At 39.0% G+C, this 27,118-nt stretch overlaps 1 protein-coding gene across 3 annotated transcripts in view; it reads right to left on the reverse strand.

The window, feature by feature from the left end:
• Positions 1 to 27,118, reverse strand: part of LOC128659961 (gastrula zinc finger protein XlCGF26.1-like) — a 607,594-nt gene that overhangs the window by 533,808 nt on the left and 46,668 nt on the right. The gene's annotated exons all lie outside the window — the stretch shown is intronic.

The following is a 27,118-nucleotide window of genomic DNA, read 5'->3' on the forward strand; positions in this document are numbered from 1 at the left end:
GTGAAAAACATAGTTTATGTAAGAACTTACCTGATAAATTAATTTCTTTCATGGTGGCGAGAGTCCATGAGTTGTTATGTATGGGATATACATTCCTACCAGGAGGAGGAAAAGTTTCCAAAACCTCAAAGCCTATAAATACCCCACCCACCTCACTCATATCTACGTTTATTGTATAGCCAAGAAGTGAGGTGTTTAAAAGGAGTAAAAAAAGCCACACAAAAAAGGAGGTACAGGAAAAAAAGATGTGCAATTTAAACAAATTTTAACCCATAAAAGGGTGGGGCCTCGTGGACTCTCGCCATCATGAAAGAAATTAATTTATCAGGTAAGTTCTTACATAAATTATGTTTTCTTTCATATAGGTGGCGAGAGTCCATGAGTTATGATGTATGGAATATAATACCCAAGATGTGGAAGTCCACGAGTAACAATATAAAGGGAGGGATAAAATAAAAACAGCTTTTTTTCGCCGAGAAATTAAATCCAAAAAATTTAATATTTTAAGATCAAAATATATAGGCACCAGTATTAAATAGTGGCAACTTCCTTAAGAACCTTTCTACCAAAAGCTGTATTTGAAGAGGCTAAATCATCAAAATGGTAAAAATTGGTAAAAGTATGCAAAGAAGACCATGTGGTTGCTTTGCAAATTTGATCAACTGAAGCTTCATTCTTGAAAACCCAAGAAGTGGCAACTGATATAGTAGAATGAGCTGTAATTCTGAGGCGGAGATTGGCCCGCCTCCAAATAAGCTTTGTGAATTAGAAGTTAGAACCAAGAGGCTAAGAAATAGCAGAAGCTTTCTGACCTTCCTTGGAACCAAAAAAAAGAGAACAAAACAGACTAGAAGTTGTTCTGAAATCTTTAGTAGCAGCAACATAAAATTTCAAAGCTCTAACAACATTTAAAAGCTCTAACAATATCCAAAGTCCTTTTAGTCTCATTCTAAGGAGTAGAACAACCTAAGGAAAAAAAATGGGAAATTAGTCTGCAAAACTGCTTTATCGTGATGTAAAATCAGATATAGAGACTCACAAGAGAGAGCAGACAATACAGAAACTCTTCTAGCAGAAGAGATAGCCAAAAGAAACAAAGAACTTTCCAAGAAAGTAGTTCATGTCCAAAGAATGCATAGGTTTAAAAGGAGGAGCCTGTAAGAACTTTAACACTAGGTTAAGACTCCATGTAGGAGGGAAATATATAAAAATAGGTTTAACACAAGTTAAAGCCAGAACAAAACAAAGAATGTTTGGAAAATGAGCAATTTTTCTGTGGAACATCACAGAAAGAGTAGATTTGTCCTTTTAAGGTACTAGTAGATAAACTTTTATCTAAACCATCTTGAAGAAAGTCTAGGAGTTCTAAAGGAATGCCTAGAGGAATCATGAGTGGAACACCAGGAAAAGAAAATTTATGCTTACCTGATAAATGTATTTCTTTTTTGACACGATGAGTTCACGGATCATCTTAATTACTAATGGGATATTCACCTCCTGGTCAGTAGGAGGCGGCAAAGAGCACCACAGCAGAGCTGTTAAATAGCTCCTCCCTTCCCTCCCACCCCAGTCATTTGACCAAAGTTAAAGGGACACTAAACCCAAAATCTTTCTTTCATGATTCAGATAGAACATACAAATTTAAACAACATTACAATTTACTTCTATTATTTATTTTGTTTCATTTTTTAGATATCCTTATTTGAAGAAAAAGCAATGCACATGGGTGAGCCAATCACATGAGGCTTCTATGTGCAGCAACCAATCAGCAGCTACTGAGCATATCTAGATATGCTTTTCAGCAAAGAATATCAAGAGAATAAAACAAATTAGATAATAGAAGTAAATTAGAAAGATGTTTAAAAATGCATTATCTTTCTAAATCATGAAAGAAAAAATGTGGGTATCATGGCCCTTTAAGGATAGAAAGGAAAAACCAAGGTGCAGAGGTGTCTGAAGTTTACAATAACTAACAACCTGTCTTACAAGAACAGGTCGGGCCATGGACTTGTGTCAAAAAATAAATTAATTTATCAGGTAATAATAAATGTTCTTTTCTTTTTTAAGACACGATGAGTCCACGGATCATCTTAATTACTAATGGGATTCAATACCCAAGCTAGAGTACACAGATGATACAGGAGGGACAAGCCAGGGAACCTAAACGGAAGGCACCACTGCTTGAAGAAACTTTCTCCCAAAAGCGGCATCAACCGAGGCAAAAGTGTCAAATTTGTAGAATTTTGAAAAAGTGTGAAGAGAAGACCAAGTTGCAGCCTTGCAAATCTGTTCCACAGAAGCTTCATTTTTGAATGCCCATGAGGAAGCAACAGCCCTCGTGGAATGAGCCATAACTTTCTCAGGAGGCTGCTGTCCAGCAGTCTCATATGCAAACCGTATGATACTCTTCAGCCAAAAAGAAAGAGAAGTAGCCATAGCTTTCTGTCCCTTACGTTTTCCCGAAAAAAAAATCACAAACAAGGCAGAAGACTGACGAAAGTCCTTAGTCGCCTGCAGGTAAATCTTCAAAGCATGGACCACGTCCAAATTGTGCAGAAGTCGTTCTTTCTGAGAAGAAGGATTAGGACACAAAGAAGGAACAATAATCTTCTGATTAATGTTCTGATCAGAAACAACCTTAGGAAGAAATCCTAATTAAGTACGTAAAACTACCTTATCTGAATGGAAAATAAGATAAGGAGACTAATACCGTAATGCCGAGAGCTCAGACACTCTCCGAGCAGAAGAAATAGCAACAAGAAATAAAACTTTCTGTTAGGAATTATTGTTAGAGTGACCAGCGCCATCTTGTTCTTGGCTGCCATTTTGTCTTTGGCATCCATCTTGTCTCAATAACCTTTATTATAGCAATTTTTTATGTAGTGAAATATGCTGATGTTAGTAAGAATTGTATTAGCTAGTTGGCCTTGTAGATGTTCTGGGCAAAACGCTATCTCTATAAGATGTTCAAATAACCTTGTTACTCTCCTAGATGCACTGCTTGTTATGACTATTAGGACTATAGAAATATTGGTTAGAGCTGGTGTTTTTCCTGACAAACACTGTGTAAAACTGTGTAAAATGACGCGGTGATAACGTGTCATCAAGTTAACCCTATCTGCTGTTACTGTAGTCTATAAGACGTGCTTTTTGTCTTTCAATAAACGAGAATGATCTGAGACTATTGCTGTGTGGTCTAAAGTGCTGTTCTCCGGATATCCTTATCAGATAATCTACATCATCTCCAGGTGGTACAGTAGGACCAAGGCTTAGGCCTGAACTGACACTCCCCCCACTGAAAACAACACCAAACAATTTCCTGGTGTCAGCTTGTGGGATTTGCACTGGGTAAGTAGATGAGTGTTTTTTTACTCTACTTTTCCCTCTGTGAATCTGAACCTACATTAAGTTGGTTTTATTTTGTAATAGATGTTGGTTATATATGATAAAGGGTTAAGAGATTCCTGCAATTGAGTGCAGGGGTTGTGCGGAGGTTCTTAGTCCTGCCGGCACTTGTGATAATCCCTCTAGACAGGTTAAAGTCCTGTGCTAGTTTAAGACAGGTATTGCAGTCCTGTCTGGTGAAGCGCGCAAGATAAAAGTTGGCATGACACTTGACGGGAGAGTCTAATTTCCCCATGCAAGTTGGCATTGCTTTGTTATAATGGGTTTGAGTCCCATTTGTGTTGAAGTTGTCCTTATCCAGTCCTATAATAGAGTTTTTGTTACCTACCTGGATCTGATGTTTGATATTTGATACTCTGCTTTGCTTGCTGCTTTTTATTGCTATATGTGATTGTGCTGTGCTGTGCTGTGCTGTGATGTGCTTAGAAAATATGTAGGTTATTGCATTTTTAATGTCTACAAAGGGGTTAATAGAAGCAGAGAGATCTTCACTTCAGAAGCTCCGTTGTATGCATGTGTGCAGTAATGAAAAGGAGATTTTGTATATTTAATGCGTAATGTGTGTTGGTCTGTCGGTTTTCATTGTGTCTGATATGACGTGTAACAGATTAACTTTTTTTAAGAAAAAAAAAAAAAAAGAGAATGTATTATTTTGTTTGAAAATTGTTTCAGTCTGTTGGGAAATGGCCATTCTTTGCAGATTCGGACACTTTCAAATACATTTTAAATTTGGGGGAAAGTTAATCTTATTGTATTTTTGTGTGTCTTTGGTATGCTATGAAATATGTTTTCCTGAGAAGGAAAAGGAAAAAAGGGAGTGAATTTCTGGTATGCGAGATGAGATGAGCTTGTGTGTGTGTCTATCACTGTAAAAATGACCTTGGTGCATGGTATGGTAATTATTTAAGCTAGTTTCTTAGCCAAGAAATCAGACGTTGTAAGGAGGTATTTTGAGGTTTGATTTTTATAGCTTTATTTTAAAGTCATAAGCATGTTTTTAAGTATGTGTGTTATTAATAGCAGTTTTTAGTTTTAAGTGATATTTGTTGTATGCAAATACAAAAAACTGTCCACCTGTTGCGGCATATAAATATATTGTTTTTGCAAGTGAATTAATTAAGGGATTTGTGAATGTGTGGATGATTGGGTGACTTTCGGTCATGTTCTGGTAAAAAAAAGAAAAAGATTAACAGGTTGATTCAAGTATGTTGTATTGGCAAGATTTGTGCAAGGAATTAGTGGAAAAGATAAAATAAGGTTATAGGCTGTATATCATTAAATTTATCTAAAAGTATTTGGGTCTGTTTCTGTTGCAAGTAAATTAATTCAGTAGAAGTGTTGATATACATGGGTATCATTTATGCGGTGATGGCTCTCATTTAAATATGCAGGTCATGATACAGTAAAGCAGTCGAATTTGTGTGGTAAATAATAAGTTTCCTAAATCATGGCTAGGGTATACGTATGTAATTTACAGGATAAATGGTTAGCCCTTATGGGGACAGTACACTGTGAAATTGTTTTAATATTAATGTATTTTAATGACTTGTGATACAAGCTGAATAGTTTAAAGTATAGGAGAAATTGCATTTGCGAGTTTATTTGTGTATATGAAGTAGCTAGTTTTGTGCTTTCAAAACACAGTTGATTGCATTGGGTTGAATTTTCAGATAATTAGCATATTTTATTGTGTTCTTTATCTTATATTTATCTGTAAAACCGGAGCTTAGTGTTTAGACAGAGCAATGGAAAAAATGTCATTTTATTACTTAAAGGACCAGTTCACTCATGTGAAAGGAGTTCATGATCAGCAATAACACTGTATTAGCAGTTTGCAAACTATATTTTTTGAGACCTTTCCTTGTATATATTCTTTTAAATTTGCCATTTAGTTAGCAGATATAATTACGCGGTGTAACTTAATTCTCTCTGTAATGCAAGCTGAAAAGATAAATTGCCTGCATTCTTGGTGTTGTGATCTGTGAAACTAAAAAAAATAATAAAAAAAAAAAACAAAAGAGAAAATATTTAAAGAGATACAGGCAAACTGATATAAAATCTGAGATTTTAAAGACATATTTACAGAGAGAGAAAATTAGGTTTACTGTAAGCCTAACACTAGTATAGACAGAGCAATGGAAAAAAAAAACATAATTTATGTAAGAACTTACCTGATAAATTCATTTCTTTCATATTAGCAAGAGTCCATGAGCTAGTGACGTATGGGATATACATTCCTACCAGGAGGGGCAAAGTTTCCCAAACCTCAAAATGCCTATAAATACACCCCTCACCACACCCACAAATCAGTTTAACGAATAGCCAAGAAGTGGGGTGATAAGAAAAAAGTGCGAAAGCATATAAAATAAGGAATTGGAATAATTGTGCTTTATACAAAAAAATCATAACCACCACAAAAAGGGTGGGCCTCATGGACTCTTGCCAATATGAAAGAAATGAATTTATCAGGTAAGTTCTTACATAAATTATGTTTTCTTTCATGTAATTAGCAAGAGTCCATGAGCTAGTGACGTATGGGATAATGACTACCCAAGATGTGGATCTTCCACGCAAGAGTCACTAGAGAGGGAGGGATAAAATAAAGACAGCCAATTCCGCTGAAAAATAATCCACACCCAAAATAAAGTTTAAATCTTATAATGAAGAAAACTGAAATTATAAGCAGAAGAATCAAACTGAAACAGCTGCCTGAAGTATTTTTTCTACCAAAAACTGCTTCAGAAGAAGAATACACATCAAAATGGTAGAATTTAGTAAAAATATGCAAAGAAGACCAAGTTGCCGCTTTGCAAATCTGAACAATCAAAGCTTCATTCCTAAACACCCAGGAAGTAGAAACTGACCTAGTAGAATGAGCTGTAATCCTTTAAGGCGGAGATTTACCTGACTCGACAAAAGCATGATGAATTAAAGATTTCAACCAAGATGCCAAAGAAATGGCAGAGGCCTTCTGACCTTTCCTAGAACCGGAAAAGATAACAAATAGACTAGAAGTCTTTCGGAAATTCTTAGTAGCTCCAACATAATATTTCAAAGCTCTAACAACATCCAAAGAATGCAATGATCTCTCCTTAGAATTCTTAGGATTAGGACATAATGAAGGAACCACAATTTCTCTACTAATGTTGTTAGAATTCACAACCTTAGAAAAAAAATTAAAAAGAAGTTCGCAACACCGCCTCATCCTGATGAAAAATCAGAAAAGGAGACTCACAAGAAAAGAGCAGATAATTCAGAAACTCTTCTAGCAGAAGAGATGGCCCAAAGAAACAAAACTTTCCAAGAAAGTAATTTAATGTCCAGTGAATGCATAGGTTCAAACGGAGGAGCTTGAAGAGCCCCCAGAACCAAATTCAAACTCCAAGGAGGAGAAAATTGACTTAATAGATTTTATACGAACCAAAGCTTGTATAAAACAATGAATATCAGGAAGAATAGCAATCCTTCCGTGAAAAAGAACAGAAAGAGCAGAGATTTGTCCTTTCAAGGAACTTGCAGACAAACCTTTATCCAAACCATCCTGAAGAAACTAAAATTCTCGGAATTCTAAAAGAATGCCAGGAAAAATGATGAGAAAGACACCAAGAAATGTAAGTCTTCCAGACTCGATAATATATCATCCTAGATACAGATTTACGAGCCTGTAACATAGTATTAATCACAGAGTCAGAGAAACCTCTTTGACTAAGAATCAAGCGTTCAATCTCCATACCTTTAAATTTAAGGATTTGAGATCCTGATGGTAAAAAAGGACCTTATGACAGAAGGTCTGGTCTTAACGGAAGAGTCCACGGATGACAAGAAGCCATGAGGACAAGATCCGCATACCAAAACCTGTGAGGCCATGCTGGAGCCACCAGCAGAAAAAACGAGCATTCCTTCAGAATCTTGGAGATTACTCTTGGAAGAAAAACTAGAGGTTGGAAAGATATAGGCAGGATGATACTTCCAAGGAAGTGACAATGCATCCACTGCTTCCGCCTGAGGATCCCTGGATCTGGACAGATACCTGGGAAGTTTCTTGTGTAGATGAGAAACCATCAGATCTATTTCTGGAAGTCCCCACATTTGAACAATCTGAAGAAACACCTCTGTGTGAAGAGACCACTCGCCCGGATGTAACGCTTGGCGACTGAGATAATCCGCTTCCCAATTGTCTATACCTGGGATATGAACCGCAGAGATTAGACAGGAGCTGGATTCCGCCCATACCAGAATTCGAGATACTTCTTTCATAGCCAGAGGACTGTGAGTCCCTTCTTGATGATTGATATATGCCACAGTTGTGACATTGTCTGTCTGAAAACAAATGAACGATTCTCTCTTTAGAAGAGGCCATGACTGAAGAGCTCTGAAAATTGCACGGAGTTCCAAAATATTGATTGGAAATCTCACCTCCTGAGATTTCCCAAACCCCTTGTGCTGTCAGAAACCCCCATACAGCTCCCCAACCTGTCAGACTTGCATCTGTTGAGATCACAGTCCAGGTTGGAAGAAAAAAAGAAGCCCCCTGAACTAAACGATGGTGGTCTGTACCACGTCAGAGGGTGTCGAACAATCGGTTTTAAAGATATAAAAAGAGATATCTTTGTATAATCCCGGCACCACCGGTTCAGCATACAGAGCTGAAGAGGTCGCATGTGAAAATGAGCAAAGGGGAACACGTCCAATGCAGCAGTCATAAGAACCTAGAATTTCCATGCATAAGGCTACCGAAGGGAATGATTGAGACTGAAGGTTTCGATAAGCTGAAACCAATTTCAGACGTCTCTAATCCAACAGAAACAGAGACATGGACACTGAATCTATCCGGAAATCTAAAAAAAGGTTACTCTTGTCTGAGGAATCAACAAACTTTTTGGTTAATTGATCCTCCAACCATGTTCTTGAAGAAACAACACTCATAAAAAGCTGGAAAGGATCTTTCCATTGAAAATGAGCAAAGGGAATTGAATCCAATGCTGTTAAAACTTCTATGCATATATAGCAACTGAAGGAAATAATAGAGACTAAAGGTACCGACAGACGGAACCCAAATCAAATTGTCCCTTGTCTGATAGAGACAAAGATAGTGACATAAACCATCTGGAAACCTAAAAAAGGTGACCCTTGCGTGAGGAATCAAGAGCTTTTGAAAAAAAGATCCTCTAACTATGTCCTGAAGAGCAAGTGAAACATGAGATTCCGCATCCACAGGAAATAATCTGAATGAAAACAGAAAAATAAAGAATATGCATTTATTGTATCTAATGAAAACAAATAATGCTATCAATGACCATAAAAAAGGCAGAATAGTTTGAATAAAACTCCAAAACCCAGTTCCTAGAAAAAGAACTGGAAGAAATACCCCAGAAGATTCCAGGTCTGAGCAGCGCTTGAGCCATGCTTCAACAGTATCCAGAATATATAGGACAGAAACACACTGAAAGAAAGTGTTAGCCGTACTGGAATAAAATCAAAGAAATTTGGACAGAATAGAACCAAATAAATTTCAAAGAAGTCTTAACCTGCCCCTTACCAGTCAAGCTGGAATACGGCACGTACATCGCAATATTAGGGAGCTGATTTCGAACCCCAATTATAAACATGTTACTTGGGAAAGAACTCAGGAATTCGTTCCTTAATAAGAACAACCAAACTAATATAAGCTTAAAGTTTAGTCTTAGAACTCAATCTTGAAGCCCATAGTAACAGTTAAGAATTGAATCCAATTATAATTGATTATCTTAGAACAAAAGAAATATGGATTTTCTTTTTGTTTTTTTGTTCTTTTTTTTTTTTTTTTTTTAAAAAACACAAAATTCTTCTAGCTAAAATAGCTAAAGACATAGATTAACCCTCATTTGCGAATATATTCAATAAAATGAAGACACAAATGAAGTCATTAGCATGATAGTCCAGTTTAAAGGACCAGTCAAAACAGAGGACTTGCAAAATGCAAAACAACAAGACAAATGCAACAGCACCTAGTCTAGTAAATGTTGTCCCTTTAACAATGCTAAAATAAATCATAATCTGATACTTAGAAAAGTACCTGAAACTAAATAATTTTCCATAAATAAGATATAACTATATAAAGGAAAATAAATACTATTTTGCTATAACAACAATAGCATAATTAGTAGGAGTAGAGATAGCTCCAATAAATTGGAGAACCCTCCAAATTAAATTTAACTGCTGACAAAGAATATAGTTTAAAAATAAAAGAAAATTCTCAGCCTATTCCATTCCCTAGTATGGGGAATTGGAAGGAAAACCTCTGAAATCACAGAAGAATAAAAAGGCAGAAATAGTGTCAGCTAGTTTTAAAGAACTAGTTACCTTAATATCCAAAATAATCAACACCTCTTCAACAAAGAACAAATGTACTTTAATAATAAAAAATGTATATAAAAAAGTAGATTTGTTAGTGTCAATATCTGATGAAGAGAATTTCTGAAAGAGAAAAAAACATCATCAGAGAAGGATAAATCAGTATGTTGTTGGTCATTTGAAACTTCAATAATTAAAAAAGAAGTGAAAAAGACCTAAAAATTGTATTAGAAGGCACGAAGTCAGACAAAGCCTTAATCAGAAAAAATATTTCTTATAAATCTTCTAAACATTTCTTGTACTTAAGAATGGAAATGTATAAAGCATAAATACTAATGGAATCTGCATGTAAAAGTATATCATAATAACTTAATACAAACCATAGCTAAAGATAAACATTTATAACATTTAAAATAAATGAACTTAGCTTTGGTAGAACTGAAACTCAGTTAAGCATTTTTCCAGAAGTGGCTTCTGACTCAGGGACAAACAGAGACATCTTGCAATATGTAATAGAAAAAACATATAAAGCAAAATTGATCAAATTCCTTAAATGACAGTTTCAGGAATGGGGAAAAAAATGCCAGTGAACAAGCTTCTAGCAACCAGAAGCAATAAATAATGAGACTTAAATAATGTGGAGACAATAGTGACGCCCATATTTTTTAGCGCCAAAAAAGACGCCCACATTATTTGGCGCCTAAATGCTTTTGGCGCCAAAAATGACGCCACATCCGGAACGCCGACACTTTTGGCGCAAAAAAACGTCAAAAAAATGACGCAACTTCCGGCGACACGTATGACGCCGGAAACAGAAAAAAAATTTTGCGCCAAAAAAGTCCGCGCCAAGAATGACGCATTAAAATGAAGCATTTTCAGCCCCCGCGAGCCTAATAGCCCACAGGGAAAAAGTCAAATTTTAAGGTAAGAAAAAAAATTGATTAATCCATATGCATTATCCCAAATATGAAACTGACTGTCTGAAATAAGGAACGTTGAACATCCTGAGTCAAGGCAAATAAATGTTTGAACACATATATTTAGAACTTTATATAAAAGTGCCCAACCATAGCTTAGAGTGTCACAGAAAATAAGACTTACTTACCCCAGGACACTCATCTACAAGTAGTAGAAAGCCAAACCAGTACTGAAACGAGAATCAGTAGAGGTAATGGTATATATAAGAGTATATCGTCGATCTGAAAAGGAAGGTAAGAGATGAATCTCTACGACCGATAACAGAGAACCTATGAAATAGACCCCGTAGAAGGAGATCATTGAATTCAAATAGGCAATACTCTCCTCACATCCCTCTGACATTCACTGCACGCTGAGAGGAAAACCGGGCTCCAACCTGCTGCGGAGCGCATATCAACGTAGAATCTAGCACAAACTTACTTCACCACCTCCATAGGAGGCAAAGTTTGTAAAACTGATTTGTGGGTGTGGTGAGGGGTGTATTTATAGGCATTTTGAGGTTTGGGAAACTTTGCCCCTCCTGGTAGGAATGTATATCCCATACGTCACTAGCTCATGGACTCTTGCTAATTACATGAAAGAAATGTCATTTTATTACTTAAAGGACCAGTTCACTCATGTGAAAGGAGTTCATGAGCAGCAATAACACTGTATTAGCAGTTTGCAAACTATATTTTTTGAGACCTTTCCTTGTATATATTCTTTTAAATCTGCCATTTAGTTAGCAGATATTTACGCGGTGTAACTTAATTCTCTCTGTAATGCAAGCTGAAAAGATAAATTGCCTGCATTCTTGGTGTTGTGATCTGTGAAACTAAAAAAAATAATAAAAAAAAAAAAACAAAAGAGAAAATATTTAAAGAGATACAGGCAAACTGATATAAAATCTGAGATTTTAAAGACATATTTACAGAGAGAGAAAATGAGGTTTACTGTAAGCCTAACACTAGTATATTTAACTATGTCAGCAGTTTCAGTTACAGATATCTTTTAACAATTGTGGGTAAAATGTCCCTTTAACTAGCCTGAACCCCACTGCGAATGTGTTTTTTTTTTATTATGCTGGCTGTGTTTGCTTCAGCTACTTAAAGGGACAGTCTACACCAGAATTTTTATAGTTTTAAAAGATAGATAATCCATTTATTACCCATTTCCCAGTTTTGCATAACCAACACAGTTATAATAATATACTTTTAACCTCTGTGATTATCTTGTATCTAAGCCTCTGCAAACTGCCCCTTTTTTCAGTTCTTTTGACAGACGTGCAGTCTAGCCAATCAGTGCCTGCTCCCAGATAACTTCTCATTCACGAGCACAGTGTTATCTATATGAAATACGTGAACTAACACCCTCTAGTGGTGAAAAACTGTTAAAATGCAATCTGAAAGAGGTGGGCTTCAAGGTCTAAGAAATTAGCATATGAACCTCCTAGGTTAAACTTTTAACTAAGAATACCAAGAGAACAAAGCAAAATTGGTGATAAAAGTATATTGGAAAATTGTTTAAAATTACATGCTCTATCTGAATCATGAAAGTTTATTTTGGCCTAGACTGTCCCTTTAATGGACGTCAGTATATATTTTTTATTATAAGTGAGGATAATGGATCAATGGGAACAATTTAAAGGGGACTTTTGTTAGACAACCTGTCCTTTTCATCTATTCGTGTAAATTATTATTATTATTCTTTTGTAGAAAGCTCATTTTTTGTTATATACAATGGTTATATTTAGCTAGGGAATTGCAAAATGGTGAATATCAAATTATATAAAGGTTAAATCAAATAATTGAGTATTTATTAAAATTTTGGTTATGCAAAAGTAAAGATTGGATTATAGCGTTTTTCACAACTTATTTGTGCCAAACATGATTTAGTTAACAGTGGCAGTACCATTATTATCTGATCTTTTTTGTGTGTTCCTTTGTAAATTTATGGTTAGGGATTTTATTTGTAAATATGCAACTGGAGTTTATTGATCATCTGAAGTGATTGCATTATTAGTATGATCTCATGGTATTGTGTGTGGTAGAATTTGCAGAACCATAGATGATTGTTATAGGCTTTTAATTATTTTGTAGTGTTTTGTGAGTGCTGTGTTTCAGTGAATGCAAGTAGCTGTGTTGAATTTCAGGTTGATTCTGGTTGTTACAGTTTGTGTCGGCTGTTAATGTTTTGTTTTGTGAAATTGACAATTGGTTTTAAGTGTTTTCTCAGAGAATGGGTGACTGCGTGTGGAAGCGTGCTGTATGAATGGAATATTGCATGTTGAGGTGTATTTGATTTTGCCTGATGTTAAGAATCGTGTACTGCTTGCATGAGTAGAAGTGCATGATTTGTCTTTTAGTTTTGTGTTATTTTGTGTTTGTGTGCCACATGGGATTTCTCATGCAAACAAGGGGGAAGTATTGATGAGTATTGATGAGTATCTTTATGTGATTTTGGTGATTATTATTTTAAGTAAGAAAGTGAACCTAAAATGTTTTATTTTTCTATTTTGTTCTTAACACAATATTTGTATTTGCAGGATGAGATCATGAAGCTGTATCCAGAGATTAAAGACACTAACTGAATTATTTTTGAGTTTCTCATATTTAGGTAAAATCTGTACAGATACAATTCAATAGTGCACTCTCCAAAGGATTGAAGATTGAATGCAAGTAAACATTTTAAAGAGAGAAAGATGAAGATAAAAAACCTTTTGTCAAGTTTGTTTTAACCACCATACTGCAGTAAAAGGTGCTGAACTATCTTTGGATCCATTCTTCGCTTTGTCTGCTGGTACCAGCCCCAGAACTGGACTCTGGGTAATCTATGACTGTTTCCTATGCTGTGTGTCTTCAGAACATAAAAACTATCCTTCTCTGGACTGTGCCTTGACTGTTGATATTGAGGACCTGTTATGTTGTTACAGGGTCAACCAATTAAATTAGGGGAGTATTGTTTTAACTTGTTTACTCGTATTGCTTGTTTTGTATGCTCTTGTATTTGTGTTATTTTTTGTTGGTCATATTAGTTATAAGAAGTCATATAGTTTTGTCTGCAGAAAAGTATGCCTTATTGGTATTAGTGCACAGTGTAGTTTATGTACCTAAACAAAGTAACCCTTTAGATAAGCGTAACTCTAAACCTTGCAGTATTGTAACCTATTGAATGAAGCACTGAGTATAGAAAATATGTTTGCACCTTTATAGTTTAAAGTATAATCTGCAATATATCAGAATATTTTTAGACCCTCCACCCTATGGAACGCAATGAGGACATGTCTCAGCTAGAAGTTTATATTAATTATACAGAGAAATATTTGTTTAGGGAGTAGCATAATTATAGTTATATTGATGGTATATTTTCTACTTACCATGGCTCTTATTGGAGCTGTGTTATGAAAGCGAATGCATTTTGTTTCCCTTTTATTAATTGGTAGGGTATCTGCAATTTGAATTTTGTAATTCCAGATGTTTGTCAAAGAAAGGAATTATCTTACCATAAGGATGTGTTTACCTTTAAGAGATTTTGTAGTGTTAAATAATGTTATGATTGTATTCTTTCCTCATACAGGAGTGTGAGAGAATTTAGGTTGTATAATAATTAGTAAACTAGTAGTGTTTATATCAGATGAGATTGTTGACTATTAAGATCATAGTTGGAGAATTATAAACATTACAGATAGTAGCTTTGCAGAATAAAGCAACACTAGGTTATTAGTTTTAGTAGTTCTAATTAGTAAGTGTAAAGAAATTCATTTTAGAGAAAATATTTTTAATGCCTGTTTTATTTTTCATTTTTGTTACAGGGTAGGCCTTAGCATAAGTTTTAGCATAGCCATTCAGCCTCCTGATGAAGTCTAGCAGTTTTTACTTGCTTAGTATTCATGAAGTATAATTTAAATTGTATAGGAAAGTATAATCAATGTATTTAGTTTGTATTATATATCCACAATGTTTTTCTGGCTTTAAATTACATAGGATAAGTTAAGCTAAAGGAATTTTGATGCTTACAAAGAAAGTGAAAGTTTTATTTGGACATAATTGTGATTGTATTGGGGTGTGTACTCATCTGGTGATGTTTTGTTTCCTTCTTAGAATCCTTCTGACTCGAGTGTCTGCTTGCTATGGGGATCGGTCAGCTTTCCTTGTCTACCCCATGAACAAACCATTGGACTTTCAGCATCTCCCTGCATAAGAACACTGGATAAGCACCCTTCTTGCAAATGAACTGTATGGTATTGAAGCAGAGTGTCTGAGGAAGGTGGAGCGCTCTAAGAGGACAAAGACTGTTCTTAAAGTGATCAGAGGCCACCTAGAGACATTTGTGCTGTTCCCATGTCATGCTTCACAGTGGAGAATGTACAGAGCCAGAAACTGTTGGAAATATTGGGGGGTGCTAGCAATGCAGGTGGAGAATTAAAAGATGCAGCATTTTTTGGGGGTAGATAGGGGGCTGGTTGGGTCTCTGTGCAGATAGACCAGTAGTTTGGGGATGCTGGGAGGTGAACTGAGAGTATTGGAGGGGCGGCACCTATGTGCAGTGACAAATTGTGCCCCATTTGTCTATAAAATTATACCACTACATATGAATACCTTTCTCTACAGTATTCTTACATAGAGTCACGTTACCATAGTATAATTCTGTGCTTATCTATTTTTATATTATTCTGTTAGAATAAAAGAGTGGTATGTTAGAATTATTGTTAGCGTGACCAGCTCCATCTTGTTCTTGGCTGCCATTTTGTCTTTGGCATCCATCTTGTCTCAATAACCTTTATTATAGCAATTATTATGTAGTGAAATATGCTGATGTTAGTAAGAATTGTATTAGCTAGTTGGCCTTGTAGATGTTCTGGGCAAAACGCCTGGAAACTGCTATCTCTATAAGATGTTCAAATAACCTTGTTATTCGCCTAGATGCACTGCTTATTATGACTATAGAAATATTGTTTAGAGCTGGTGTTTTTCCTGACAAACACTGTGTAAAACTGTGTAAAATGACACAGTGATAACGTGTCATCAAGTTAACCCTATCTGCTGTTACTGTAGTCTATAAGACGTGCTTTTTGTCTTTCAATAAACGAGAATGATCTGAGACTATTGCTGTGTGGTCTAAAGAGCTGTTCTCCGGATATCCTTATCAGATAATCTACATCATCGCCAGGTTGTACAGTGGGCCCGAGGCTTAGGCCTGAACTGACACTCCCCCCTTAAAACAACACCTAACAATTTCCAAGATAACAACTTAATATCTAAGGAATGCATGTGCTCAAACAGAGCCCCTTGAAGAACTTTGAGAACTAAATTAAGACTCCATGGAGGAGTAACTGGTTTGAAGACAGGCCTGATCCTGACCAAGGCCTGACAAAAGGATTGTACATCTGGGACATCCGCCAGACATTTGTGTAACAAAAATAGATAACGCCGAGATTTGACCCTTTAAGGAACTTGTCGATAATCCCTTCTCCAAGCCCTCTTGGAGAAAAGACAAAATTCTAGGAATCCTAACTCTACTCCATGAGTAACCCTTGGATTCGCACCAATAGAGATATTTACGCCAAATCTTATGGTAAATCCTTCTAGTTACAGACTTACGAGCCTGAATCATGGTCTCTATGACAGAGTCAGAAAACCCCCGCTTGGATAAAATTAAGCATTCAATCTCCAAGCAGTCAGCTGAGGGCCCCTGAATTAGAAGGTCCTTCCTCAATGGAAGCCTCCAACGTGGCAGAGATGCCATCTCCACCAGATCTGCATACCAAATCTTGCGAGGCCAAGCCAGTGCTATGAGGATCACCAATGCCCTCTCCTGTTTGATTTGAGCAATGACCCGAGGAAGAAGAGCAAACAGAGGAAATAGGTATGCTAGACTGAAGGTCCAAGGAACCACCAGTTCATCTATCAGCTCCGACTGGTAGTCCATGGACCTCGACCCATATCTCGGGAGCTTGGCATTCTGTCAGATGCCATGAGATCCAATTCCGGCTGACCCCACTTGAGAATCAGGTTTGAAAACACTTCCGGATGAAGTTCCCACTCCCCAGGATGAAAAGTCTGCCTGCTCAGGAAATCCGCCTCCCAGTTGTCCACCCCTGGGATGTGGATCGCCGACAGACAGCAAGAGTGGACTTCTGCCCACTGGATTATTTTGGCTACCTCGGGCATCGCTAAGGAACTCCTTGTTCCTCCCTGATGATTGATGTAAGCCACTGAAGTTATATTGTCCGACTGGAACCTGATAAACCAGACCAAGGCTAACTGGGGCCAGGCCAGAAGGGCATTGAAGATCACTCTCAGTACTAGAATGTCTCCTGCTCCAGTAGTATTCGAGGAGACAAGTCCACATAATCTCCATTCCATTGCCTGAGCATGCTGAACTGCAGAGGTCTGAGGTGGAACCGAGCAAACGGGATGATGTCCATTGCCGCCACCATCAGCCTGATTACCTCCATACACTGAGCCACTGACAGCCGAGGAGTGGACTGAAGAACTAGGCAAGTATCGATAATCTTTGATTTCCTGACTTCTGTCAGAAAAATCATCATAGACAGGGAATCTATTATGGTTCCTAAGAAAGTTACCCTTGTATTTGGAACTAAGGAACTCTTTTTCTAAATTTACCTTCCACCCGTAAGTTCGCAGGAAAGATAACATCTTGCTTGTTGAAAGGATGGCACCTGGACTAGGATGTCATCCAGATAGGGCACCACTGCAAAGCCCCGTGACCGAAGCACTGCCAACAGCAACCCCAGAATTTTCACAAAAAGCTGTGGCAAGACCGAAAGGAAGAGCCACGAACTGGAAGTGTTTGTCCAGGAAGGCAAACCTTAGGAACTTGTGATGATCCCTGTGAATAGGAACATGTGGGTACGCGTCCTTTAAATCCACTGTTGTCATAAATTGACCCTGCTGGATCAAGGGAAGAATGGAACAAATAGTTTCCATCTTGAAAGACTGTACCCTGAGAAATTTGTTTAGACTTTTGAGGTCTAAAATTGGTCGGAAGGTTCCCTCCTTCTTGGGAACCACAAACAGATTGGAATAAAAACCCCGACCCTGTTCCTGTACTGGAACGGGAACAATCACTCCCAGGGCGGAGAGGTCTCCTATGCAGTGTAAGAACGCCTCTCTCTGTGTCTGGTTTGCAGATAATCTTGAAAGTAGAAACCTGCCTCTGGGAGGAAAATTTTTTAACTCTAGTTTGTATCCCTGGGACATTATTTATATTGCCCAGGGATCCTGAACATCCCGAACCCAAACCTGAGCGAAGAAGGAAAGTCTGCCCCCCTACCATATCCGGTTCCGGATTGGGGGCATGCCCTTCATGCTGTCTTGGATTCAATAGCAGGCTTCTTGGATTGTTTTCCCTTATTCCAAGACTGGTTGGGTCTCCATGCAGGTTTAGATTGTTCTTGCGTAGAGGAGGAAGAGGAAGAATTTCCCTTGAAATTTCGAAAGGAACAAAAATTACTCTGTCGTCCCTTCTGTTTGTTTCTCTTATCTTGAGGGAGAAGATGACCCTTACCTCCCAGGATATCAGAGATCATTTCCGTTAGGCCAGGTCCAAACAAGATCTTCCCCTTGTAAGGAATAGCCAGAAGTTTAGACTTAGAGGAAACATCCGCAGACCAAGGTTTTAATCATAAGGCTCTGCGAGCTAGAATAGAGAACCCCGAAATCTTAGCTCCCAGCTTGATAACCTGAAGGGAAGCATCTGTAATAAAGGCATTAGCTAGTTTAAGAGTCTTTATCCTATCCTGTATCTCGTCCAAATAAGTTTCTGTCCTGAGAGCCTCAGACAATGCATCATACGAATATGCCACCGCACTAGTGACGGTAGCAATGCACACAGCTGGTTGTCATTGCAGGCCCTGGTTTACATATATCTTTTTGAGTAAACCCTCTAACTTTTTGTCCATAGGATCTTTGAAGGTGTTACGGTTGCCTCCAGGCTGGCTGGAAGTTGGACCGTAGAAAATGATGCTCCTAGCGCTCCCCAAAGGATCATCAGCACCGTAGACACCATAAGTAATGCAGACTCTACGAACCACCGCTGCTGGGCTGGTATCTCGCCGTCTGCTCTGCGCCCTGGACCTATGACCAGGCTCCAGTAGGTGAACCTCTTCCTGCTGTAGAGCGAAGCAGGATCAGGAACAAGAGCTCTTACAAGAGCTCAGTAGCTAAGGGAGTATATAGAGCATAGCAATCCCTGTAGTGATTATAGCTGTCCCCTACAAACATGAGTCAAGGCTGCAAGTTAGAGGGTCAGAAAAGGTCTGATGTGCTGGAACACACAGCCTGCTTTTTATTGAGGTTACATGCAAAAAAAAGGACACTCTCAGGGGGAGGCATAAAATCCCCAATCACACATTTGATACATTTAGATAGAGAGACAACGCCCTTTGACAGGCCATAGTAGAATTACATTACTTCAGCAGATAACAAGTTACACACAAGAAAACAATGCAGTCCATCTTATCAACAGCAGACTGACTCTGAAGGTGATTAGACAATGGGAATGTTTATCACTAAACTTAATTAGAGCTGATGCCAGCAAACTTGTATAAAGAAAATAGCTTCTTGAAGCTGAACAAGGTTAACTCTTTAGTTCTGACCGAAGGGTCTGTCACATAGCACTTAATGGCACACAATGACAACTAATGCTTTTGTAACAGTGCTCCCTTTCTGTGGAACACTCTGCCTGTGTGGTACTTGGTTCAGTAAGCCCTATTTACTGAACCAAGTGGGAGAAAGCCAGGGACAAGTTATTTTACAGGTCTGGGGGCATAGTCTTAAAGGGGCATTGTTCACCAAAGTCACAATATGTCCCCAGACGGTTCTTAAAGGGCCATACACACCCAATAAAAGTTAATACGTTTTCAGGGGCACAATCTTCCAGGGGCCATAGTCATGAGGAAGGAGGCTGGCAAATAGGCTTCTCCACAATCCAGGGAAGCAGGGCAATTTTCCATTTAAAGGGCCAGTTACAAATAGCAGTTTGTAACAGAAGGAAAAACTATCCTCTATGGGAATAGTAGTTCTCTTAGCTAAGGTGGAAACGGCCCCTGTTAGGTACTGTTTGCCAGGCCTCTTTGATAGAGTTGGCTATGGGAAACATCTTCTTAACAATAGGAGAGGGAGAAAAAGGTATGCCCGGTCTCTCCCCTTCATTAGCAATTATTTCAGAAGCTCGGTCAGGGACCGGAAACACATCTATTGAGGAAGTAACCTCGAAATGTTTGTTCAGCTTACTAGACTTCTTAGGGACAACCACTACCGTGGAGTCACTGTCGTTAAAAGTAACTAAAACCTCCCTAATAACAGACGGAGGTGTTCTAGCTTAAACCTAAAAGATATAACCTTAGTATCAGTCAGAGGCATTACACTTTCTGAATGTGAAATTTCACTTTCAGATGCTACAGCGGTATCCTCCTCTTCTGGCTTTTGGGAGGGCACCTCCGAAATTGCAACAATTGCGTCAGAAACCCTGCTTACTGAATGTCTGATTTTCCTCTTATGCTTGCCCTGCAACATTGGAAAAGCAGACAATGCATCAGAAATTGTAGAAGACATGAGAGAAGCTATCGGTCAGATTACGACTTTTGCGGTAACAGGGGTGTGGAGATAACGTGCAGTTTTCTGTCACCGCTCACTTACATACAGCGCTGGTATTACGGGGTTTTATAAACCCGGTGTTAACAGACAAGAATTGAGCGTAGCGCAGAACCTGAGCGAAGAAGGAAAGTCTGCCCCCCTACCATATCCGGTTCCGGATTGGGGGCATGCCCTTCATGCTGTCTTGGATTCAATAGCAGGCTTCTTGGATTGTTTTCCCTTATTCCAAGACTGGTTGGGTCTCCATGCAGGTTTAGATTGTTCCTGCGTAGAGGAGGAAGAGGAAGAATTTCCCTTGAAATTTCGAAAGGAACAAAAATTACTCTGTTGTCCCTTCTGTTTGTTTCTCTTATCTTGAGGGAGAAGATGACCCTTACCTCCCAGGATATCAGAGATCATTTCCGTTAGGCCAGGTCCAAACAAGATCTTCCCCTTGTAAGGAATAGCCAGAAGTTTAGACTTAGAGGAAACATCCGCAGACCAAGGTTTTAATCATAAGGCTCTGCAAGCTAGAATAGAGAACCCCAAAATCTTAGCTCCCAGCTTGATAACCTGAAGGGAAGCATCTGTAATAAAGGCATTAGCTAGTTTAAGAGTCTTTATCCTATCCTGTATCTCGTCCAAATAAGTTTCTGTCCTGAGAGCCTCAGACAATGCATCATACGAATATGCCACCGCACTAGTGACGGTAGCAATGCACACAGCTGGTTGTCATTGCAGGCCCTGGTTTACATATATCTTTTTGAGTAAACCCTCTAACTTTTTGTCCATAGGATCTTTGAAGGTGTTACGGTTGCCTCCAGGCTGGCTGGAAGTTGGACCGTAGAAAATGATGCTCCTAGCGCTCCCCAAAGGATCATCAGCACCGTAGACACCATAAGTAATGCAGACTCTACGAACCACCGCTGCTGGGCTGGTATCTCGCCGTCTGCTCTGCGCCCTGGACCTATGACCAGGCTCCAGTAGGTGAACCTCTTCCTGCTGTAGAGCGAAGCAGGATCAGGAACAAGAGCTCTTACAAGAGCTCAGTAGCTAAGGGAGTATATAGAGCATAGCAATCCCTGTAGTGATTATAGCTGTCCCCTACAAACATGAGTCAAGGCTGCAAGTTAGAGGGTCAGAAAAGGTCTGATGTGCTGGAACACACAGCCTGCTTTTTATTGAGGTTACATGCAAAAAAAAGGACACTCTCAGGGGGAGGCATAAAATCCCCAATCACACATTTGATACATTTAGATAGAGAGACAACGCCCTTTGACAGGCCATAGTAGAATTACATTACTTCAGCAGATAACAAGTTACACACAAGAAAACAATGCAGTCCATCTTATCAACAGCAGACTGACTCTGAAGGTGATTAGACAATGGGAATGTTTATCACTAAACTTAATTAGAGCTGATGCCAGCAAACTTGTATAAAGAAAATAGCTTCTTGAAGCTGAACAAGGTTAACTCTTTAGTTCTGACCGAAGGGTCTGTCACATAGCACTTAATGGCACACAATGACAACTAATGCTTTTGTAACAGTGCTCCCTTTCTGTGGAACACTCTGCCTGTGTGGTACTTGGTTCAGTAAGCCCTATTTACTGAACCAAGTGGGAGAAAGCCAGGGACAAGTTATTTTACAGGTCTGGGGGCATAGTCTTAAAGGGGCATTGTTCACCAAAGTCACAATATGTCCCCAGACGGTTCTTAAAGGGCCATACACACCCAATAAAAGTTAATACGTTTTCAGGGGCACAATCTTCCAGGGGCCATAGTCATGAGGAAGGAGGCTGGCAAATAGGCTTCTCCACAATCCAGGGAAGCAGGGCAATTTTCCATTTAAAGGGCCAGTTACAAATAGCAGTTTGTAACAGAAGGAAAAACTATCCTCTATGGGAATAGTAGTTCTCTTAGCTAAGGTGGAAACGGCCCCTGTTAGGTACTGTTTGCCAGGCCTCTTTGATAGAGTTGGCTATGGGAAACATCTTCTTAACAATAGGAGAGGGAGAAAAAGGTATGCCCGGTCTCTCCCCTTCATTAGCAATTATTTCAGAAGCTCGGTCAGGGACCGGAAACACATCTATTGAGGAAGTAACCTCGAAATGTTTGTTCAGCTTACTAGACTTCTTAGGGACAACCACTACCGTGGAGTCACTGTCGTTAAAAGTAACTAAAACCTCCCTAATAACAGACGGAGGTGTTCTAGCTTAAACCTAAAAGATATAACCTTAGTATCAGTCAGAGGCATTACACTTTCTGAATGTGAAATTTCACTTTCAGATGCTACAGCGGTATCCTCCTCTTCTGGCTTTTGGGAGGGCACCTCCGAAATTGCAACAATTGCGTCAGAAACCCTGCTTACTGAATGTCTGATTTTCCTCTTATGCTTGCCCTGCAACATTGGAAAAGCAGACAATGCATCAGAAATTGTAGAAGACATGAGAGAAGCTATCGGTCAGATTACGACTTTTGCGGTAACAGGGGTGTGGAGATAACGTGCAGTTTTCTGTCACCGCTCACTTACATACAGCGCTGGTATTACGGGGTTTTATAAACCCGGTGTTAACAGACAAGAATTGAGCGTAGCGCAGAACCTGAGCGAAGAAGGAAAGTCTGCCCCCCTACCATATCCGGTTCCGGATTGGGGGCATGCCCTTCATGCTGTCTTGGATTCAATAGCAGGCTTCTTGGATTGTTTTCCCTTATTCCAAGACTGGTTGGGTCTCCATGCAGGTTTAGATTGTTCCTGCGTAGAGGAGGAAGAGGAAGAATTTCCCTTGAAATTTCGAAAGGAACAAAAATTACTCTGTCGTCCCTTCTGTTTGTTTCTCTTATCTTGAGGGAGAAGATGACCCTTACCTCCCAGGATATCAGAGATCATTTCCGTTAGGCCAGGTCCAAACAAGATCTTCCCCTTGTAAGGAATAGCCAGAAGTTTAGACTTAGAGGAAACATCCGCAGACCAAGGTTTTAATCATAAGGCTCTGCAAGCTAGAATAGAGAACCCCAAAATCTTAGCTCCCAGCTTGATAACCTGAAGGGAAGCATCTGTAATAAAGGCATTAGCTAGTTTAAGAGTCTTTATCCTATCCTGTATCTCGTCCAAATAAGTTTCTGTCCTGAGAGCCTCAGACAATGCATCATACGAATATGCCACCGCACTAGTGACGGTAGCAATGCACACAGCTGGTTGTCATTGCAGGCCCTGGTTTACATATATCTTTTTGAGTAAACCCTCTAACTTTTTGTCCATAGGATCTTTGAAGGTGTTACGGTTGCCTCCAGGCTGGCTGGAAGTTGGACCGTAGAAAATGATGCTCCTAGCGCTCCCCAAAGGATCATCAGCACCGTAGACACCATAAGTAATGCAGACTCTACGAACCACCGCTGCTGGGCTGGTATCTCGCCGTCTGCTCTGCGCCCTGGACCTATGACCAGGCTCCAGTAGGTGAACCTCTTCCTGCTGTAGAGCGAAGCAGGATCAGGAACAAGAGCTCTTACAAGAGCTCAGTAGCTAAGGGAGTATATAGAGCATAGCAATCCCTGTAGTGATTATAGCTGTCCCCTACAAACATGAGTCAAGGCTGCAAGTTAGAGGGTCAGAAAAGGTCTGATGTGCTGGAACACACAGCCTGCTTTTTATTGAGGTTACATGCAAAAAAAAGGACACTCTCAGGGGGAGGCATAAAATCCCCAATCACACATTTGATACATTTAGATAGAGAGACAACGCCCTTTGACAGGCCATAGTAGAATTACATTACTTCAGCAGATAACAAGTTACACACAAGAAAACAATGCAGTCCATCTTATCAACAGCAGACTGACTCTGAAGGTGATTAGACAATGGGAATGTTTATCACTAAACTTAATTAGAGCTGATGCCAGCAAACTTGTATAAAGAAAATAGCTTCTTGAAGCTGAACAAGGTTAACTCTTTAGTTCTGACCGAAGGGTCTGTCACATAGCACTTAATGGCACACAATGACAACTAATGCTTTTGTAACAGTGCTCCCTTTCTGTGGAACACTCTGCCTGTGTGGTACTTGGTTCAGTAAGCCCTATTTACTGAACCAAGTGGGAGAAAGCCAGGGACAAGTTATTTTACAGGTCTGGGGGCATAGTCTTAAAGGGGCATTGTTCACCAAAGTCACAATATGTCCCCAGACGGTTCTTAAAGGGCCATACACACCCAATAAAAGTTAATACGTTTTCAGGGGCACAATCTTCCAGGGGCCATAGTCATGAGGAAGGAGGCTGGCAAATAGGCTTCTCCACAATCCAGGGAAGCAGGGCAATTTTCCATTTAAAGGGCCAGTTACAAATAGCAGTTTGTAACAGAAGGAAAAACTATCCTCTATGGGAATAGTAGTTCTCTTAGCTAAGGTGGAAACGGCCCCTGTTAGGTACTGTTTGCCAGGCCTCTTTGATAGAGTTGGCTATGGGAAACATCTTCTTAACAATAGGAGAGGGAGAAAAAGGTATGCCCGGTCTCTCCCCTTCATTAGCAATTATTTCAGAAGCTTGGTCAGGGACCGGAAACACATCTATTGAGGAAGTAACCTCGAAATATTTGTTCAGCTTACTAGACTTCTTAGGGACAACCACTACCGTGGAGTCACTGTCGTTAAAAGTAACTAAAACCTCCCTAATAACAGACGGAGGTGTTCTAGCTTAAACCTAAAAGATATAACCTTAGTATCAGTCAGAGGCATTACACTTTCTGAATGTGAAATTTCACTTTCAGATGCTACAGCGGTATCCTCCTCTTCTGGCTTTTGGGAGGGCACCTCCGAAATTGCAACAATTGCGTCAGAAACCCTGCTTACGGAATGTCTGATTTTCCTCTTATGCTTGCCCTGCAACATTGGAAAAGCAGACAATGCATCAGAAATTGTAGAAGACATGAGAGAAGCTATCGGTCAGATTACGACTTTTGCGGTAACAGGGGTGTGGAGATAACGTGCAGTTTTCTGTCACCGCTCACTTACATACAGCGCTGGTATTACGGGGTTTTATAAACCCGGCGTTAACAGACAAGAATTGAGCGTAGCGCAGAATTTTGCTCCACACTACACTCCAATACTAGCGCTGCTTAAGTCAGCGGTGAGCTGGTTGTGCGTGCTCGTGCACGATTTCCACATAGAAGTCAATGGGGAAAGCCGGCTGAAAAAAAGTCTAACACCTGCAAAAAAAAGCTCTGTAACGCAGCCCCATTGATTCCTATGGGGAAACTAAATTTATGTTTACACCTAACACCCTAACATGAACCCAGAGTCTAAACACCCCTAATCTTACACTTATTAACCCCTAATCTGCCGCCCCGAACATCGCCGACACCTACATTATAATTATTAACCCCTAATCTGCCACCCTCAACGTCGCCGCCACAATAATAAACATATTAACCCCTTAACCGCCGTACTCCTGCATTGCAAACATTAGTTAAATATTATTAACCCCTAATCTGCCGTTTCTTAGATTCTGATCTAATCGGAATTAAGGTAGAAAAAATCCTATTGGCTGATCCAATCAGTCAATAGGATTGAGCTCGCATTCTATTGGCTGTTCCAATCAGCCAATAGAATGCAAGCTCAATCCTATTGGCTGATTGCATCAGCCAATAGGATTTTTTCTACCTTAATTCCGATTGGCTGATAGAATTCATCAGCCAATCGGAATCTAAGGGATGCCATCTTGGATGACGTCACTTAAAGGTACCTTCATTCTGTGTTAGTCATCAGATAAAGAGGATGCTCCGCGTCGGATATCTTGAAGATGGACCTGCTCCACGCCGGATGGATGAAGATAGAAGATGCCGTCTGGATGAAGACTTCTGCCCGGGTTGGAAGAAGACTTCTGCCCGTCTGGAGGACCACTTTGCCCGGCTTGGATGAAGACATCTCCCGATAAGTCGATCTTCAGGGGGTTAGTGTTAGACTTTTTTAAGGGTGTATTGGGTGGGTTTTATTTTTAAGTTAGAGACATTGGGCGGCAAAAGAGCTAATTGCCCTTTTAAGGGCAATGCCCATCCAAATGTCCTTTTCAGGGCAATGGGGAGCTTAGTTTTTTTTAGCTAGTATTTTATTTGGGGGTTGGTTGTGTGGATGGTGGGTTTTACTGTTGGGGGGTTGTTTGTATTTTTTTTTTTTACAGGTAAAAGAGCTGATTACTTTGGGGCAATGCCCAGCAAAAGGCCCTTTTAAGGGTTATTGTTAGTTTAGTTTAGGCTAGGGTTTCTTTATTTTGGGGGGCTTTTTTATTTTAATAGGGCTATTAGATTAGGTGTAATTAGTTTAAATACCTGTAATTTAGTGTGTTTTTTTTGTACTTTAGATAATTTAATTTATTTAATTGTTTTTAATTTATGTAATTTATTTAATTATAGTGTAGTGTTAGGTGTTAGTGTAACTTAGGTTAGGTGTTATTTTACAGGTACTTTTGTATTTATTTTAGCTAGGTAGTTATTAAATAGTTAATAACTATTTAATAACTATTGTACCTAGTTAAAATAAATACAAACTTGCCTGTAAAATAAAAAAAAACCTAAGCTAGATACAATCTAACTATTAGTTACATTGTAGCTATCTTAGGGTTTATTTTACAGGTAAGTATTTAGTTTTGAATAGGAATAATATAGGTAATGATAGAAAAAAATTTTTTTAGATTTATTTAAATTATATTTAAGTTAGGGCGTGTTAGGTTTAGGGTTAGACTTAGGTTTAGGGGTTAATAACTTTAATATAGTGGCGGCGACATTGGGGGCGGCAGATTAGGGGTTAGTAAATGTAGGTAGGTGGCGGCGATGTTAGGGCTGG

The sequence above is a fragment of the Bombina bombina genome, chromosome 5, assembly GCF_027579735.1.
Source record: "Bombina bombina isolate aBomBom1 chromosome 5, aBomBom1.pri, whole genome shotgun sequence".
Lineage (NCBI taxonomy): Eukaryota > Metazoa > Chordata > Amphibia > Anura > Bombinatoridae > Bombina > Bombina bombina.